Here is a 17,175-nt window from a genome sequence, read left to right as displayed (position 1 = left end):
CCTCACCTGACATTAAAGAAGCTCCTCTGGGGGATGCACCCCATTTCATCTTACAAGAGAAAAAAGAGGATTTGATGAATTGCAAAAATGAAAAAGAGCTGGGAATGAATCCTTTAACCCCACCCACCCCTCACTGACAACATCTGAGATCCGGGAAATGAGTAATGCCACACCTGAAGATCTCCAGGTGAGTTAACCTGGCAAGCTAGAGAAACAAACCCAGAGACATTCATATGAGTATATGTGTAAGAGAGAGCTGTGTATAAAGAAGTAGTTACATATACGAAAATCATCCCAGCCCAGTCCAGATCAAGTCCTTAAGTCCAATCATCCCAGCCCAGTCCAGATCAAGTCCATAGTACATAAATCCCTATTCAGACTCAGGAACCACAAGCAATGATGCAAACGGCAGGAAGACCACAGGCCAGTGTGTGAAAAGTCTTGTGAACTCAGGGGTGGTGGCCGCATCACAGGGTTCTCCCACGTCTCAGTGTGACTCATCAACAGGAAAGTGGAGGCAGAGTGAGAGAGTGGCCCACCTCCAGAGAGTCATTTATCTTGGTTGGCATTCCCAAGTGAAGTCATCAAGCTGTAACCTGATTGACAGGTTAAACTTTACCCACATATTCTTACAGGTGCCAGGACGGCACCAAACACCTCACGGTCACACCAAGGGAAACCGGTCTCGTGGATATTGAAAAGAGACAGGGACCATTGTCCAGAGCCAACAGAGGTAAAATCCTTCCCTCGAGCTGGTCCCCTCAATATGGACTTCAAGCCTCCTGAACTACGAGAGAACAAATTTTGTTTGTTAACCCTATCCACCTGTGGCATTTCTGCTACAGAAGCACTATCTGACTAAGACAGCTGGTTCACCATTGCACAGTGAGCTGGACAGAGAGCTGCATCTCAGACTCTTCATCACAAACAGTGCACTGTACACGTGCTGACGGAATGCCGAGCCAGGGGAGAGCGAGACCACCCAAAGGACTAAGTAAGTCGAGTCTGAGAAGTGACACTTCTTCCATCTTTACGTCCTCATTCCCCTTCCTTACCAAGACGGAGCAGTTCATCTTACACACGGATATTTCTCCAAGGAGCCATCTTCCTCTTTTTGATACGAGAAAGGGCAAGTGTAGGACACTCACTCGCCCACCTCTGCTCACGCTCTAGGTATCTTCCCTTCTTCACGAATCTTGTGAACAAAGTTGTTTGCCCGGCAGGCACAAGGTGGATTCCTAGCCAGCAGGTCAGCAGTTCAAATCTACCAGCTGTTCCCAGGGTGACACATGAGACTGTGTGGAAAGATCTGCAGCTTCAGAAACTATAGTACAGGGTTGCTAGGAGTTGGAATCCACTCGATGGCAGTCGGTTTTTGTTTCATTTTGGTAAGGGCACTCTCTGACAATAATCAGTTTCTATGCGCTGGCAAAAACAAGGCTTCGGGACCTGGGGGGTGTGCCTATGCAAATGAGCATAGCTGGGTCTCACTAGGCAGAAGATAGCAACAACAGAGTAGTTGGGGGAAAGATATTGTTCGCCAAATATTTTCTCATTTCTTTTGGTTTTTATTTGCTTTATCTTTAAAGCACCTATATGTTTACTAGAGACTCTCAAATTGTTACATGGTAAACAATATTGTTTACATTTTGTTTACTAGAGACTCTCAAATTGTTACGTGGTAAACAATATCTACATACCAGTCTGATTCTTAGGTTATCTGGTATTTCCATTTGTTTTATTTGAAAGTACTTTTACTCATTTGTTCCTTTAGAATTTCCCTCATTTTCTCATCAATTTCAAGGTAGGGATTTTTGAAAAATGAATTTATCTTCTACATCAAAAGGAAAACCATCTATCAAAAATGACTTGTCTGTGTGTGTGGTGTCCTTGGGTGGCACAAATGAGTAACAGATCCACTATGAATGGAAAGTTTGGCGATTGGAGTCCACCCAGAGGTATCTCAGCAGAAAGGACTGGTAATCTACTTCTAACAAGTTATTGAAAAGTCTGTGGAATACAATTCAGCTGATATACACAGGTCATCCTGAGTCTGAATCAAGTTTACTACCACTGGTTGATTATTTATGTATAATCATGGACGGTCTATGCTCCATACACTTTATATTCAATTCCCAGAAGAGCACAGAACGAGCAATGATTTGTAAAACACCTACTATGTAGTAGGTACAGCATTAAGCATCAGTTAAGAGCAAACTCAGTACGGTCCGTGCCCTCATTCATTTCATGATGACGATAAACTGCTCGGTGTTGATAGTTATACTAGCACAGTTGAGACTGAAGAATTCTGATCAAATTTACTTAGCTCTGCCTTATTGGAGGACATTTTGGTTTCAAACATGAGTTGGTTTGTGATGTGGGACCTTGTCACCAGCATATGGTCACCATTCATGAAGCGCAAACCATCGGCCCCCAGGCAGCGTGCCTGGCTCTCTCTGACACCGCTCTCTGTTGCATTCATGTCAGTGCTGTTTGTAGTTCGGAGAGACTCCTTGAGAAGTGTCGAATGTGCCAAATTTTAAATCTCCGAAGTAGCATTTTCCACCTTTCCAGTATTCCTCAGCTTCTCCCCAGAGTGCGCCCTCCTCATCCTGCTCTGCTTCCATCACAGCCTGCATTCTCAAATGGCCTCTCCACCTTAGTTCCCAAGATGTGTCTCAAAATGTGTTCTTTTTGTTTCATTAGTTTGGCATGCAGTTTTCATTTTGTTCCGCGTGCATTTTTGAAACATTTCTGTGCCTTGAATCCTCAAGTGAAGGTGACCAGCCCTCTTCGAAACGTTCCCTTACTGTGCTATTGATCATCAACAAGGTGGGACCAAAGGTGCCCCCTAGCTTGTTGATTTCAGCGCCTGGTGACCCCATGCATTACAGAAAAGAACTGCTCTATAGGTTTTCCTCGACTGTGATCTTTGTGGAAGCAGGTCAGCAAGGCTTTCTTTCAAAGGATCGCTGGGGCTGGGTGGATCTGAACGGCCAATCACATGCTAGCAGCCAGATGCAAGCAGTGTGTCCCACCCAGGCTCCTGATTACCGGCAGTGATCTCTTGGATGCATCCAAACCAACTCAAGGGGGCTCGTACACATTCGCTCATTTCTTTTCTCACAGTAGGTGGCTTAAGCCGAATCCAACCTGGATTCTATTGTTGGCATTAAAGCACGTTCTTGGGGAGAGGTAATATGTCATGAATTGCCTTAGTTTCCCCAATTATGAAATGGGAAGAATGATACAATTGTACTTGCTTCCTTCCCTCCTTCTCCAACAAACAGATTTCCCAACGGGAAATCAAGGAGTGGGTTTTGACTATGAACACTGAAGGAAGAGGAAAGAGAGAATGCCAGTATTACGCGTTTGGCGTGACATCTTGAAATTGGAGTTACGTTGCAAATCTCTGTTTAATGACGGTCACTAGCCTGTCTGCCAGGAGCTTTGGTAGCACAGTGATTGCAGTTGGACTGGGAACAGAAAGGTCGGCATTCAGTTATCAGCTGTTCTGAGGGAGAGAGACCCCTATCTACGCTCGTAAGGAATTACAGCCTGAGAAACACGGGGGCTGTTCTACCCTTTCCTATTGGGGCTCCGTGAGTTAGCATCAACTTGATGGCAGTGAATGACCCTGTCTATCTGCTTGTACATCGGAAAGTTCTAGGAGAGGTAAAGATGGTGAATATTATCGCGTCCCAATGTCCTAAAAAGCAGTAATTGGTTCATTACCTGTGTCTAGCAATTCTGACCTCAGTCACAGTGCATTGGATAGGAGCATACTCTTGGCATCCACCGCTCGACTTCTCCCTGCCCCACTCCTTTACCTCACGACTTCCAGCCTTTGTAACAGCTGCAAGAAATAGACCAGCATCCTTTGTTGTATATGGGCTCTAGACAATTGACCTAGCAATCTCAATCTTCAGTTTCCCAGGGGCAGAAATATGCTCTTTGCTTGCCAGCCTAAACCTAATGACTGAATGGCAGGGAAGTTAGACCAAAATAGAATGTAGCTCTGAGATCACACCTTTCTTTCACCCAAGCATGATGGTTTTTATAAAACTGCCAGGCTTGGTCGTCTTGGTAGACAGGTAACAAGGAATCTCACCTTTTGGGGGGTCTGGCTTGCACACTGTCTTTTCCTCTCTTATTATTATAGAGGACTTGGAGGATTTTCCCTGTCATCTACAGAGACCCCAAATGATATTAAAATCTACTTCCTGTACACTGGGAGAAAAAGGCGCCAAAGCAGTGGACGAGAGCTGGTGCTGCAGAGCATTTCAGAAGCCACGTGGGCCTGCCTCCCCTTGGGTAAGCCTTTCCCTGAGATTACACTGACACTCCTCTGAGGAGACACAAACAAGTTACAATGATATACTCATATCAATAAATATCAAACGTTTGCTAAGGGACTCTCTTGCCATTAATCCCTCCTACTTCCCTAAGCAGCTAATTAAACCAAAAAGTTTTAAACTAGGCTAAAATTTAAATATCCATCTACTTAGCCTGACACTTAGTGGCTATATGGTTGTGGGAGCAGTGAAATCTTCCAGCTGACTTCTTTTGAGACCACGCAAGCTGCACCTTGTCGGCACCAAACAATGCTCCCCACTTGTTCAGAGTGGTGTTGCTTCAGGGGAAGGGCTTCGCCGACCAGAGAGTATGCAGATAAGCATTCCCTTCCTCTGCTTCCTGTAAAGCTTCCTGTGGGGCACGACCCGTAGGGGATTAAACGACCCTTTCACAGGGGTCGCCCAAGACCATTGGAAAACACATATTTCTGATGGTCTTAGGAACAGAGACATCGCTCCTCTATCCGTCTCCAGGCGGGTCTGCCCACATGCAGATGCGCCCACATATGAGTACCTGGCGTGAAGATTGTCACCATTGCTACACCATGCTTCAAGACAAAATTTCATTTATTTGTCATTAGAAATAAATAGTTCACAATATAGAATTACATATTGTTTTGTGATTAATCACTGTGCTTATGTCCAGTTTGTATGCTCAGTTTACTTATGTTCAATTTGTAACAATGAAAATACATTCTGAATATCAGATATTTACATTATGATTCATAGCAGTAGTAAGATGACAATTATGAAGTAGCAATGAAAATACTATTATGGTTGGGGGTGTCACCACAACACGAGGAACTGTGTGAAAGGGTCTCGGCATTAGGAAGGTGGAGAACCACTGCTTTAAAGGGCAGTAAGGGGCATTTTTGTCAATTACTGAGGGAATTTAGATAGTCTACATCTAAAGGCCATGGTTTTGGGGGGTAAGGAAGAAAATGTAAAAGGAAGAAAAGTTGGTACATTCAAGTGGTGGTGTTGGTGAAGAATAGTAATTATATCTTGAACTGCCCTAGGAATGAAATAAGTTTTAGAAGAAATACAACCAGAATGCCCATTAGGAGTGAAGACCACTAGAATTTGACTTGCTTACTTTGAACACATTACTAGAAAAAAGAGATCGACAAAGTGCAGGGCCAAAGAAAACGACGGAAGCACCCAATTAGACGGATTGACACAATACCAACAACAATGGATTCAAACACATCAATCGTCATTGACTGTCACTGTCTGTTAGTTTGTCATACTGTGATGGCTTATGCATTGCTGTGATGCTGGAAGCAATATCACTAGTATTTAAAATACCTGCAGGGTCACCCCAGGGCAACAGGTTTCAGCAGAGTTTCCAGACTAAGAAGCCACTAGGAAGAAGGAATGGGCTGTCCCCTCCTGAGGACCTAGCCACGAAAAGCCTTTTGATACCAGTGAACAATCATCAAGCACTGAGAACTTGATAAAGCACAGTGGAACTTTGTCAGATAACATGCCCAAAGACGATCGATCAGGGTGGAAGGTACTCAAATAATGTGTGAGGAAGAGCTTCCTTCTCAAAGTGGAGACGATCGAAATGCTGTGGATGGAGTCCAGCTTTCAGGAACACCATTTGCTGCGGGGCTTCCACTCAAAATGAATAAAAGCAGCTGTAAACATCTATTACTAATTGGAACTTGGAATGTATGAAGTAGGAATCTGAGAAATCAGAAAGCATCAGCAATGAAATGGAATCCATAAAGATTGATGTTCTAGGCACTAGTGGGCTGAAATAGATGGATATTGGCCATTTTGAATCAATCATATGGTTTACTAAGCCTGGGTTGGTAAAACTCAAGCGGAATGATGTCACATTCATCATCAAAATGGATATGTAAAGATCTATCTTGAAGTATAATGCTGTCCGTGACAGGACAATATCTATCTGCATACAAGGAAATCCAGTCAATACAACTAATATTCAAATGTATGCACCAACCACTAAAGCTCATCCACGTACCGCCATCAACTTGATTTGGATTCATAATAAACCTATAGGACAGGGGAGAACTGACCTTGTGGATTTCCAAGACTGTGGCTCTTTATGAGACTAGAAAGCCTCATATTTCTCCTGAGGACCAGCTGGTTGTTTTGAACTGCTGATTTGCAGTTAGAAACCCAATGCATAACCGTTATGCTACCAGGGCTAGTAGTGACAAAATGTAAGAGTTTTACCAATTTCTTCACTCTGAAACTGATCGAACATGCACTGAAGATGCATTGATAATTATTGGTAAATACAATGCAAACGGTAGAAAGAAAGAAGAAGGAACAGTTGTTGGAAAATGACCATATTTTGCAAGACCAATGACTTCTGCACCACAAATACCTTTTTCAACAGTACAAGTGGTGACTGTACACATGAAATTCTCCAAATAGAAGCCACAGAAACCAAACTGACTACATACGTGTATATGGGAAGAAATGATGGAGATGCTCAATACTAGCAGCCAAATGAGTCCAGGGGTTGACTATTGGATCAGACCACCAATTACTCATATGTAAGTTCAAGCTGAAATTAAAGAAAATTAAGACAACTTCAAATCAAACCAAAATTACTGCCATCAAGCCGAGTATAACTTGTAGTGACGTTATAGGGCAAAGTAGAACTTCCCCTGTGGGTTATCTTTATGATAGTAGAAAGTTCCACTTTTCTTCCACAGCGAGGCTCATGATTTTGAAGTGCTGACCTTGCAGTTCGCAACTCAATGAGTAACCAGTGTACCACCAGGACTCCCAAACAAGTCCAAGAGGACCAAAGTACTTTGATTATCTCCCACCTGAATGTTGAAAACATTTCAGGAACAGATTGTACACATTGAACACTAATGACAAAAGATCTGAGTCGTGTGATGACATCAAGAAAATCATACATGAAGAAAGTAAAAGGTCGTGTAAAAAACAGGAAAGAGATAAACATCAATATGAATGTCAAAGAAGACTCTGAACATTGCTCTTGATCATAGAGAAGCTAAAGCCAATGGGAGCAAGGATAAAGTAAAAAACAGCAGACGGTTTCAAAAGGCTGCTCCAGAAGACAAAGTCAAGTGCAACCATCTAGAGTTAGAACGCACAAAAGGAGAAGCACTCTCAGCACATCTTAAGCTGAAAGACCGGAAGCAAACTTTCAAGCCTGAAGTGGAAATACTAAAAGATTCTATTGGAAAAGATTGAACCTGTCAGGAAACTTCAAAAGAAGATGGAAGGAAGACACAGGATCAGTGTAGCAAAAAGAACTGGTTTACATTAAACCATTTCAAATGGTAATATATGATCAAGAAACAATATTACTGAAAGTAGAAGTCCAGGCTACATTGAAGGCATTAACAAAAAACAAGGTTCCAGAAATTGACAGAATACCAATTGAGATATATCAATAAGCTGATGAAGCTCGAGAAGCATTCACTCAGCTATGCCAGGACATTTGGAAGATAGCTACCAGGCCAGTTAACTGGAAGAAATCCATGCTTGTACCCATTCCAAATTAAGGTGACTCAATAGAATGTGGGAATTATGGAACAATCGTATTGAAATCACACGCAAGTAAAATTGTGCTGCAGATCATTCAACAACAATTACAGCAGTACATCGATAGGAATTTGTCCAAAATCCAAGCTGGACTCCGAAGAGGATGCGGATCAAGGGATACCATTGCCAATGTCATTGGTCAAAGAAAATACCAGAAAAATGTTTGCTTGTATTTGCTTGACTCTCCAAAGACTATTTGACTGTGTGGGTCATAAAAGCTCTGGATAGCCTAGAGAAGAATGGGAATTCCAGAGCATTTCATGGCGCTCCGTCAGAACACGTGCATGGACCAAGAGGCAGTCGTTTGAACAGAACAAGGGAAATCTGCATGGTTTAAAATCAGAAAAGGTGTACCTGAGCATGTACCCTCTCACCATAATTATTCAGTCTACGTGCTGAGCCAATCATCAGAGCAGCAGCATTCTATGAAGAAGAATGTGGCATCAGGACTGGTGGGAGGCGTATTAACAATCTCTGATAAGCAGCTGACACAAATTTGCTTGCTGAAAGTGAGGAGGACGGAAAGCATTTGCGGATGAAGATCAAGGATTGCAGCCTTCCATCTGGATTTCAAAAGAAATGAGACTCCTCACAACGGGACCATAGGTAACGTCACATTTGAAATTGGCAAGGATTTCATCTTGGATCCACAATCAATGCTCGTGGAAGCAGCAGTGAAGAGGTACAACCATGTATTGGATTAGGTAAATCTGCTATACGAAGACCTCGTTAGGGTATTAAAGAACAAGGACTAAGTTCTTTAATACTAAGAACTTTGAAGACTAAGGTGTGCCCAACCCGAACCACAGTGCTTCCATTGATTCATATGCTTATGGAGGCAGGACATTCATAAGGAAGACTGCAGAGGTAACACGGACACCCAAACGAGCAAACAGATCTGTCTTGGACAAAGTACAGCCAGGATGTTCCTTGATAGCACAGACGGCAAGACTTCATCTCACATACTTTGGGCATGTTATCAGGCGAGACCAGTCCCTGGAGAAGCACAGCATGTTTGGTCAAGTGGAAGGGCAGTCAAGAAGAGGAGGCCCCTCAAGGGTGGATTGACACAGTGGCTGTAACAATGAGCTCAAACATAAGAACTGTGAGAATGCCCAGAACCAGGCAGTGTTTGGTTCTGTTGTACACAGGGCCATTATGAGTCAAAACTGACCTTAAGACACCTAACAGCAACAATGATCATTGACAATGGCACAGAACCAGGCAATGTTTGATTCTATTATACATAATGTCACCATGAGTCGCAGATGACTCAGTGGCAACTACCAACAACAATTGTCTAGAGAACATTAACAATTTAAGGTCTGAAATAGGATAATAGTGGTTGACCACCCAGCTCTTACGTAAGGCACGCCACCAAACCTTTGGCGATCTGTTTTTGAAAATGTGTTCTGTCTGGGTTGACATAATGAAAATTATCCTAGCCTATTGAAGATGGTCACATATTTGAAACCAAAGTCAGTAGTGTCAAAACACTCAATGTTCATTAACGTTTGTGGATAGGCAGAATTGATGTGACCCGATCCCCCCTTTCCCTCTTCTATTCAGAGTTAGAAACTTCCCAGATAGATACCAATTATATGAAGAAGCTTCAAAAATAAAAAGATAATGGAATGTTCCCCACAAACTTTTGAAGTCCCTTCATGAATAGTTAAATATTCTTTCCCTAGGGAAAATAAGAAATTATCAAATCCTTCTTCAGAGTTCAGTTTATGATACCCTGGGGCCATTTAGGTCTTCGGATCATGAACCATTCCCAGATTCTCAACCTCTTTTTCTCAAATGAGGGCATCTGAGCAGGCTTGTTTGCCTCAGATGTAGACTTAGCCACACACCAGCAAGTGTGAGAGCTCTCCCTCCCTGCATGGAGCTCAGAATAGTTTTTCACAGCCACGTCATTTTGGACACTTTGTCCCTTGACATTACTTCCGAATCCATGTATCCGGCTTCCAAACAGAAACACCATGACTTCAGAACTTTGCTAATGAATTAAGCAGATCAATTTGCTATCTTTCAGAAGTACAAATAGACATGGTGATAAAGGGGAACTGAGTCAGAATATAGTCTTAGAAAATAAAGCTGCATTTGTTAGATTTTTCTTTATATGGCATTTTCTAGGCATTCATTATCCCAGGAGTTTTTGAGACATGACCCTTGCCCTCTCAAAAAGTTACAATCTAAAACATATTATAACCTCCTCAGAATATTCTGTGAGTCTTACTATGGGCCAGGTGCTGTACTATCCCAGGGAGCCTCATCCTGGGAATCGAGAAGTGACCAAGTTCTAGTCTCTGCCTCAGTGAACAGAGATGGAGAGCGCATAGTAAATGGACAGTGCCAATTATATAGCACAATTTTCCATTCTCCAGCCAAAGAAGTCCGCTGCCTCATCTCGTAGGGTTTCCCAGTCTGTAATCGTTATGAAAGACGGCTATGTCTTTCTTCCTTGGAGCCCCTAGTGGGTTTGAAACGCCAGCCTTTGAATTGGCATCTAAGCACCTAACCACTGTGCTACCGAGGCTCCTGCTAGGCATACGAATTTTAGAAAAGCAAACCTTTTACCACTGAGTTAATTTCAACTCATAATGACCTGAGAGGACAGAGTAGAACTCTGCACCTCAGGGTTTCCAGGACTGAAAATTCTCTCCCACATGCTGGGTTTGATCCACTGAACCTGTATTTAGTAGTACACCGCTTACCTGACAATCCCACCAGGGCCCCCTGTCAGGCATATACTACAACAAACAAACAAACAAACAAAACTAAGAGCCATGGAGTCAATGCAGACTCCTAGCAATGTACAAGACGGAATAGACCTGCCCCTGTGGGATAGCAAAGCTGTAAATCTTCAGAGAAGCAGGAAGGCTCATCTGCGTTCATCATCCCATAGAGAAAACTAGCTTCGAACATCTGGCCTTGCAGTCAGCAGCCTAGCCTGCACCCTGTTACTCTGCCAGAACTCCATGCAGTCGATGCCGACAGATAGTCACCCCATAAGACGGGGTAAGACGGCCCCTGTGAGCTTCAGAGCCTCGAACTTTTCACAGCAGTGGGACCTCTGTCTTTCTCCTAAGCAGGGGCTCACGATGTCAAACTGCTGACCTTGGGGCTAATAGTCCAACGCGTCGCCACTATGTCACCAGAGACGGGGCTCAACAAATATTTCTTGGATAAAAGGAACTAACAAAAGAATGAGTAGATGCTAAAATATGGTGTTATGGAAAGACGAGTAGCTCGTTTGGGGTGAGCAAGCTGCAGAAAGTATCATCTGAGGACAAAGTCAAAATCGAATGTCTCATTGGAGACTTCCCCCTCCCCCCACCTCACCGAGGAGTTGGTCCTGAAGATCTGTCTGTCGATGAAAAATCTCTGCCGAGCAATAGCCAGTTGGTCAGCCTAGCATTTGGCATTAGTCACTCAGGAGGTGAACAGACTCTTGATGCAAATGATAAAGAGTCGTTACCCTTAGATCATAGAGTCACCCCCACCCCTCCCCTAGCAAGGTGAGACAAAAAACCTAATTTATGCTCATTGGTTTGGGGACACACAAAGGACTCCAAGGGAGGCTCACACTGAGATAATGCAAGATATTACTCATTCTAATTAAATAGCCATAGAGCCCAAAGAAAGCTAATTCATTAATCAAGCATTTGACTTATAATAGACATCTCAAATTTAGTGGTTCACTTATTTATATTCTTGTTGAGACATTTCCCCCTTAACTACACCAAAACAGCACATGGTCTACTTCTCACCTGTTTATGTACACAGGGACTAATGTGATTGTGGACACCTGGCCATAGGCGTCACGCAGAAGCTTATGGGAAACATCCATCCTTGATATATGAATTTCATCCCAAACAAATGAATCGTATGTATGTATGTATGTATTATATGTAATATATAAACACCTGTACATATATCTATGCCACAAATCTAACACTCCCCTCCCCTTCCATAGGTGCATAAAATAGAGTGCTTCTGTGAGCTGATAGGCTAAGCATGCTATAGCATGACTTCTCCCTTACCCCACTGATTGCAAGCTTGACGCTTGCTCTCCGCTCCTTATAACACATGGTCCCTTATAAATGAGGTATTTATGAAAGTTGCAGCCTGCTTTGTGTTATTCCTCTAATAACTATCATTGGGGGTCTTCTATGTAAGAGCTATGTACAACTACTCTATTCTCCCTTGGCCCTCAGATGGGAGCTCTGATGGCATAGTGGATTAAGCACTAACCTGAAAACCACAAGGTCCGGCAGTTCAAACCCACCAGCCTCTCAATCGGTGAAAGGGGAGGGTTTCTGCTCCCATCAAGATTTACAGTCTTGGAAACCAGATGGGGCAGTTCTTCTCAACCCTATTGGTTGCTTTGAGCTGGTACCAACGTGATGACACGGGGTGATTGGTTGGTTTGGGTTTCCATCCTCAAATAGCCCTCAACGCCGTCAGCAGAGTTTCATAGAATTGTAGCATTCACAAGAGTGAGACGTGCCCAGCTACCAAGCTCTGAACTTGGCACTTTCTCACTCATCCTTTTTACCCTGCCTTCAAGTCCACCCTAACTCGCAGCCACGCTATCAGGTCGAGTGTAACTGCCTCTTTGGGGTTCTGAGACTTTTAAAGTTTACCGGAATAGACAACCTCATCTTTTCCCCAAGGGACAGCTATGGGATCAAACTTGTGAGTCTGTGCTTGGGAGCTCAGTGTGTAGCCCATATGATAGCAGAACTCCTTGTTTACCTCAGAGGCCTGCTGATTACTTGGCTGAAAGTGGAGCATGAGAATTTTCGATGGAATAGGTTTTAGGGGTGGCACCGTGGATGACGGATGTGCAGTTGAGCATCGCCTGAGCACACATTCTGCAGTGCCAGACTGCAGGTAATATAAAAACACTCACCGCTATCGAATCGATTCTGACTCATGGAACCCCTACAGGACAGGGTAGAACTGCCCCATGGCTTTCTGAGAGTGGGACCTTTTAAAGGGGTAGAAAGCCTCGTTTTTCTACAGGAGACAGAATGATCATTTGACATGGGTGGGGGTGGGGGTGGGTGGGAGGGGATATGGGTGAATGCTACTCAAGAGCAGGAAGGAAGCCGAAGAGAGGAGGCAGTGGTGACCCTGGAGTGAAAAATCCATCCGTGAACCCAAGACATTTGTGAGTGAGCAGCGGGATAAAAAGGTGAGAGAGAACTGGAGGTGTTTAAGAGTATGATGGGGGGAAGGAAAGGAAGCAATCCATTCCGGCTTTGAAACCATGCCAGGAGCCAGGAACGGGGCAGCTGCAGAGGGGAAGGCCAGGTAGGACCATTAAAAGGGGAAATCTGGCTCCCAACAGCACAGCATGGAGCAGGGCCACTGCATTTGCTGCCGCGGGAGGTGGGGCCAGTCTGGCACAGTGGATGGGTTTGAAAGATGCTGGGCGGGCGTGTTGGAGAGTGCCAGTCAGCCTTCGTAGTTGTGAGTTCAGAGAGGCAATGACAAACACTGGGCTTCTTGATGGGGTTGGCTTTTGGAGAAATTGTCCCTGTGTGCCCAAACTCTTAAAATGCACTCAACACCCCTCTGGGGGTCTGCAGTCACAGCAGAAACTGCCCTAGTAACCGTTGGCAGACTATGGGAGGAGAGTCCTTTTTCCCTCAGCCCCAGGACCCCTGGGCATACACAATGTCTTTGTAGACAGGCAGTCCCAGGTTATGAACATCCAAATTATGAGCACTCAACTGGCAGACAACTCCTACTTTCCCCTTATTGTGATGATGTAAATTTGCCTTCATTTGAAATGATTGAGCCAAACCCACACCCACAAGCCTAGCCTCCTATGCAGGGCGTTCTGACTCAGAACAGCCCTAAAAGATGCCCTATAAACTGAATGCTCCATAGATTTTTCCAGGCTGAAGATTTTTCCAGAAGTAGACTGTCCCATCTTTCTCCAGCAGAGAAGCTAGTGGGTTCGAACTATTGACCTTTCACTCAGCAGCCTGACACTTAACTCACCTTGTCACCAGGGCTCCCTCAACCAATCCCTATTTGAAACACATTCTTCAACACAATCACCTCCACTTGCTGCACATGCCGTTTTTAAATCATTGCAAACACACGGAGCCTTTTCTTGTAGTAAACCAAGGCTGTGTAATATCTGCTCAAATGGGCTTTAAAAAATTGGGGAAGAAAAATCTATCTTCTCATGTGATTTTTCCATAAACTTTTTGAAGCCCCCTCATAGGTACCTATTCTGTCTTGCCTAGCCATTCAATTTACTTGAGAGCATATCACAACCTGGGGACTGCCTATATTTCTCATCACCCTTTCCAAGTCTCCCAAACCCTTTGATTGACTCCCAACCTAGACCAACTTTGCTATGAAATATGGTGAACCACCTTAAAGATTTGAATCCCCCCCACCCCAAGCTTCTGCCCCCGCCCTGCCTGCCAGCCAGCCACCAGCCAGCTGCCAAAGGGGATAGATGCAGTTCCTGTTTCTTTTCCAGGCTTCCCAGTGGTCTCTAAAATCAGGGTCCTGAAAGCGTCGGTATTTTTTCTGTCTCTCTCAGTAAAAGCAAAGGGTGGACCTCTCCCATCCATGTTCATGGTGGTTCATAAAAGACATTGTTTTAAAAGTGTCCCTTCATTGCTGCTCATCCCCTGGTTTCAGAATATCTGAGGTTAATCTGCATATCATTAATATCATATTCGGTAGGATGGAATAATGATCAAATATCTCAACATCATGATATTTGAAATTGCATCTGTATTTGCTAAAATAATTTGTCCAATTTGTACAGGTGGTTCTTGATCAGCAGAATACTTGGTAACGGACTGATTGGTTGGACTGTGGCCGAATTTGTAGCAGGTCTTATACAGAGTCTCCCTTGGGGGCATTCTTGCTGCTCGTAGAAGAGAAGGATAGGAAAATTTGGAAGGAGGGAGGGTGCGGTCCAAATGAGCCAGCTTCCTCCCATCCCATCACTGATTCCTGTTCCTTCTCTCCCAACTCCCCCAGGAGCCCCAGATCCCATCTGAGCTGTCAGTTACATGTCCCCATCCTTTGTATGAGAGCCTGTACTTGACTCTGCCGGGGAGGAGACCACTCCCCCGAATCAAAGTCATCACATTTGTGATCTCAGCATTTTCTCCACCCAGACAGAGACTAGACAACTTGTTTCTACTCCTTTCGCTTCTTCCATCCTGGGATTCTGCGGGGTTACAAAGAGTTATGGGAAAATGGGATTTAAAGATTAAGGAATTTTCTCATAAACTTTTTGAGCCCCCCCTTCTATTAGGTAAGGTAATAATGACCACCAACAAGACTGCACTTAGAAGCTCTCTACCACACTTCATCTTCTGAGAGTCCTATAGACGTTAACTAATTAATCTTCACAACATTCCATATGGGGAAGTAAATATTATTAACCATGATAAAATATCCATATGTATATGCTAAGGACAGCAAAATAGTTCCCTTATTTATCAAGGTTCACTTGATATAGTAACTGGTGTTTTTAAAACACCCATCATAGATACAATAATTAGAGATGTGCTTTTGTTAACAAAGCCACTACCCACTTCTAGCGTACCCTTGGGTACTAAATAATTACCCACTTTGTGTGGTTATCTAGCTCACTAATTACCCACAGAAATTGGGGTCAGGTGTTAACTGCTTGAAATAAGTATCCTCTAAAGACATAGCTGAGTTGTATAGAAAAAATGATGTGTTCATAGCAAAACTTTCATAAGTCATATATTTGTGAATCTTTGTAAGTAGAGTGAATAGACAGGAGCAAATTAGCTCCGACTGTGGAAGCCATGCAGAACTATTGTTGCAAAGAGAGGTCGAAGAATGGCTCATTCAATTTCACTCTCTGGCTCCCTTTCCTTTTCAGAGATGGGTACAATGGTGTGCTTCCCTAATGTGGCACTCGGGTACAAGTGCACCAAGACAATTGACGACTCTGGTGGGGAAGGATTCGTTTTGGCTATGCAGGGAGGCACCCAATGACTCAAAGATTTTTTTGTTATTACAGCTCCACCCTTTATGATTATTCTAGCATGTTTCATTTTTCTCCCTCAGTCTAGTGCAAACACCCTGTTAGCCAATCTGAGAAAGATTCTAACCCAGTCACAACCTCTGGCAACTAGTTCTTTCTCCTTCCCAACCGTGACTCACACACGCAAAAATGTCTTAAAAGAAGCCCAGCTCTGTGACTGCAGATCCTTCCCTTTTTTGCCTCCAGTCCGTTTCCTCTGGTCTCCTCTCCTGGCTCCTCTCTTCTCGCTCTCTCCCTTTCTCTGTGCATTTTCTCTCCACACTGGCACCCAGCCCTGCTTTTCCAGGTCTCTCAGACACAAAGCAGAGTGGCTGAATTGAGCACAAAGAAACTACCTTTAAAAACATTGACTTAGACAAACCTGCGTCCTCAGATACCCCCCCTCCCCTTCCTTGCTATTTACAGAACTCGGCATTACGCTGAATGCGGCATTGCCTGTGGTCTGCATGGTTCTGGTCGGGAAAATTAGGTGCAGATGGCAATAGACCCACTGTGGGTACAGATAGGTGGACATTGTGTGTGTGTGTGTGTGTGTGTGTGTGTGATGCCTGCTTTAAAGGATCATGCTCTGTGCTTTTAAAAACAGGTGCTAATAGAGACAATAAGAGATGCTCTGTTTTTCAAGTCAACCTGTCATTGTCGTTCTTGTGCCTCCTTTTGCCATCTGAACGATCAGTGATCATTAACTAGGGACCAAAAGCTCATCATGAAGTGTCTATGTTTGCGGCGGGGGTGGGGTGGGGTGGGGGGATGCTTTAGAAAAAAAAGGACACTGTCTGCAGTCAAAGCAAAAGGTTAGGTTGAGATGCAGCCACCGGTGACTCCATGTCAAGAGGCGAGATCTAAGCAGGAAATTAGTTCATAGAGCCGAGAAAGTCCCCCAGCGGAAGGCAGCCGTGGCAAGGAGCGAGCATCCGAGCACTGTGGCCATCACAAGCCGATGGAGTCTTTCTAAATCACGGATGTAGGTTTAAATCCCTGCTTTTCGACCCTCTAAAATGCCATTGCAGAGACATGTTTGGGTCCCCTGACTTTGCATCCGTAAGGAAAACAGAATGAGCTTCACATTACATTCAGAACACATTGCTTGCACTCACACATGCACTTGTGGGACTTCCCTCCCCCCCATCCTTAAGGAAAAAAAAATCCTCTAGAATGTGAAACAATCAGATAAAGAAGCAGAATCTG

Source organism: Tenrec ecaudatus, chromosome 4, assembly GCF_050624435.1.
Source record: "Tenrec ecaudatus isolate mTenEca1 chromosome 4, mTenEca1.hap1, whole genome shotgun sequence".
In the NCBI taxonomy this organism is placed as follows: domain Eukaryota; kingdom Metazoa; phylum Chordata; class Mammalia; order Afrosoricida; family Tenrecidae; genus Tenrec; species Tenrec ecaudatus.
This window is presented reverse-complemented; position numbering follows the sequence as displayed.